Here is a 3,283-nt window from a genome sequence, read left to right on the forward strand (position 1 = left end):
GTTTGTGACTGGAGAATGCCTGGAGACGTCATACATGCTGTCTATAATAAAGCCAGTGTTTCTCTCAGTCAGTTATTCTGCATGAATTCATCTCTCTCCTCATGGCTCTCTGGTTGCTCAGCGTTTCTCTCTTTCTCCCTGGATGTTCTTCACTGACAGGTGAGTATTTGTTCTCTTTTTAGGACTTCATAATCTTTAAAGGCGTTGATAGTTTCTGTTTTCCATCAAACCCAGTTTTGACGATGAAGATGGTGTAAACTGTTAATAGAGTTTGTTCATTTTTGCTCTTTCAAGTTTGTCTCACTTGTTTGTCAAAGTTTTCGTCCAGATGAGACTCATTAAAGAGTTACTTTGGCTTTTAACTCTTTATGGCATTACTTTTTATTTTTGGGGAAAATAATATTTTCCCAGATTCTTTGGGAGCTTAGTGGTCCCTAATTACATATCAATCATGAAATTGGACATCAACGCCTCCCAGAACCAGATTTGGGTTTGTTGCTTCAGGGCATCGCTGTGCTGTCAGGCGTCTGTAAAAAAAATACCTGTAAAACACCAAGGTTTTCTACAGTGATTATGAAAAGTGTTGTACAAATCAAACAAATATCCATCCATCCACCTTCTAACACCCTGTCCCTACTGGGGTCAGGAGGGCTGCTGGTGCTCACTGAATGTAAAATAAACATCTAAAATTAAATAATGAATATTACATTTTAACACATTGCTAAAATGAGTTTTTGTGTATTTGAATGTGTGTGTATGTTTGGTGGAGAATCATTAAGGATTTTGCCATCAGTATTTTTCCCTGTTATGTGTAAAACATCTGGAGGAATTGCTTGTTAATGTGAAAAAGAGTCTATATCACATTTCTGGAACTTGATTATTGACATACCTGTGAATCACCATCTGTTTACCTGATCATCTAGATCAGTGTTTCTCCAACTTGGTCCTCAGCCCCCCCTGCTCTGCATGTTTTAGATGTGCCTCTATTCCAGAACAGCTGATTCAAATGATTGCACAACCATCAGGTACTGCAGAAGCCTGTTAATCACCCAGAGATACAATTCAGGTGTGTAGCAGAAGGGAAGCAACTGAAACATGCAGCACTGGGGGGCCTGAGGACCAGAATTTAGAAACACTGATCTACTGTAGAGGGTTGTAGCAACCAGATTCACATCAGTGACTGGAATTGGGGCTGCAGATTCTTTTTTAAAGAGTTTATAGTTCTGATTCCTTGGTAGAATTTGAGCCAATCAAAGAACAACATTTCCACCAGCTCCCATATTGGGTAGATATGGTGGTGGGACGACTCGCCCTGTGTCGATATTCAAGTTGTAAGGAACACCTTCTACACCAGCCATACAAATGATCCTCCTGCCCCATATTTTTGTCTTTGGCAGGTATTGAATAGGGACATTTGGGGGAAAAAAACAATTTTACCATATAAATAAAATTGTCTTAAAATGATCTTTATATGCTTCTTTACAGACATGAAAATATTTTTAGTTACCCAAAATTTAAGCATGAAGAAAAGTGATCTTCTACTGAGTAGGAGTCCAGGTGTAGCATGTTACTCTGATTCATGGAAGAACTGCTCCTCTTCCAAGTAAAAGGCCACATGAACTTCAATACCTCCAATTTGGACACTTTAAATCTGCCCCTCTAAAATATAAAAAATAATGACACTTCTTTTGATCAACTTAATCTCTGAAACTCCTGAACTTATCAAAAATGGACACAGCGATAAACATTAGCTTCCTATGACATCATCTAAATAATGAACACAACAGAATGAGAGCAAAATATAAAATGTTTATGGGCAATTTTTTAAATTATCATCATACCTGGTGTTAGTGTAGATGTGTCATGATGGGTTTAACTAGTTTAACCAAAATGCAAGAACACAACACAGGAGAATGATGTATAAATAAATGAGTTTATTGCAAACAAACAGAGCAGGTAAGGATCGGGTCCTGGAAGTGGAAGAAGAGCCGAGGATGAGGAGCAGCAGGGAGATCATCTTCATCCTGAGAGGAGGAGGAGGAGAGGCAGCAGAAGATCAGGAACAATATGAGGAACATCTGGACTCCTGAGGAAAATGAAGGTTGTTTAGACAGGACATGTTTTAATTCTCTGCAGCTGCAGAAGTTTTAATTATAAAACAATTTATATAGATTCACTATCCAGTTATATTCTTAGTCTTCTTGTAATTTTGATGGTTTACAGACAATTGCCATATAAAAGTTATAAGAAATAAAGGCTTAGAATATTTACCTCTATAAAATGTTTTAGTTTCGCTTTGGCGTCATGCGCGACTGATTAAACTCCTCCCTCCGCACTGAGGCAGAAAACTTTTTACCTCCGACAGGGCGGATGGCGTCATCTGCGTGGTGCACAAGGACTCACGGTGTGTGTGAGTTTATGAGGCAGATCGCAAAACCGCGTCTAATGCTGACAGGAGACGCAAAACATTGAGCTACCAGAACGATTCAGACAGGAAAACAACCTGGAGAAGGTTAAAAGTTATATTGCACATATAGGAAACACACTATCATGAACTAATTGTTGTGTTTTACACTTATCCAACTAACTCTAAATTATATAAACGGATCCACATGAAATATAATAAACTTATTCGGTTGGTTTGTCTTTTATCGGCCTCAACACTTCGTTGCTCTGTTAACCGACGTGTTGCTGCTGATCTCTACAGCTACAGACCAGATCTAAACTAACAGACCGACAAATTATTTCTGTCTCTCCGCTTCCAGTTGAGCTCAGTCCGGGGATCAAACCGAAGGTTATTAGCAGCTTTCACGACAGACAGCTGAGTGGATAAGTGACTAAACTTCTACTCACTTTAGAGAAAAGAAAGGTCCATCAAAACCCAGAGAACAGCCATGAAGACAGAGAGTAGATCCGTCCTACTGCCTGACCGTCACACTGAGACACACCCAGAACGTGTATCTGCTGCCAGCTCCTCCTCCTCTTACGCACAGCCAAAAGCGCACAGCGCACAAGTGCATTGTAGGAGGAGCTGGCAGCAGCGGAATGAGAAAACAGTATAAATTGAACCTGGTCCTACTACAGCACATCAACTCATTTTCATGAAACTGCCAGACAGTAGGACGGATCGACTGACTTCATGGCTGTTCTCTGGTTTTTGGTCCTTCTTTCTTTCCTTTCTGGATGTTCTTCACTGTCAGGTACAGTTGAGTCTTTACTGTCTTTGTAGGACACAACTAGCAGAGTTAATAGTTTCTATTTATTTTGGCTCCAATTGATCAAA

At 39.8% G+C, this 3,283-nt stretch overlaps 2 long non-coding RNA genes across 2 annotated transcripts; both read right to left on the reverse strand.

Annotated features, from left to right (window-relative positions):
* Window positions 1-217: 217 nt before the first annotated feature.
* Window positions 218-971, reverse strand: LOC106942663 (uncharacterized). Its single transcript, XR_001423683.1, has 2 exons — window positions 890-971; window positions 218-527 (listed from the first exon to the last, which is right to left on the reverse strand). It is a non-coding gene; the product is annotated as an uncharacterized LOC106942663 (long non-coding RNA).
* A 943-nt stretch (window positions 972-1,914) lies between these two features.
* On the reverse strand, window positions 1,915-3,023 carry LOC106942662 (uncharacterized). Its single transcript, XR_001423682.1, has 3 exons — window positions 2,854-3,023; window positions 2,272-2,448; window positions 1,915-2,086 (listed from the first exon to the last, which is right to left on the reverse strand). It is a non-coding gene; the product is annotated as an uncharacterized LOC106942662 (long non-coding RNA).
* Between the last annotated feature and the right edge of the window lie 260 nt (window positions 3,024-3,283).

Source organism: Poecilia latipinna, unplaced genomic scaffold, assembly GCF_001443285.1.
Source record: "Poecilia latipinna isolate Pla-1442-1.1 unplaced genomic scaffold, P_latipinna-1.0 Scaffold4458, whole genome shotgun sequence".
Classification (NCBI taxonomy): domain Eukaryota; kingdom Metazoa; phylum Chordata; class Actinopteri; order Cyprinodontiformes; family Poeciliidae; genus Poecilia; species Poecilia latipinna.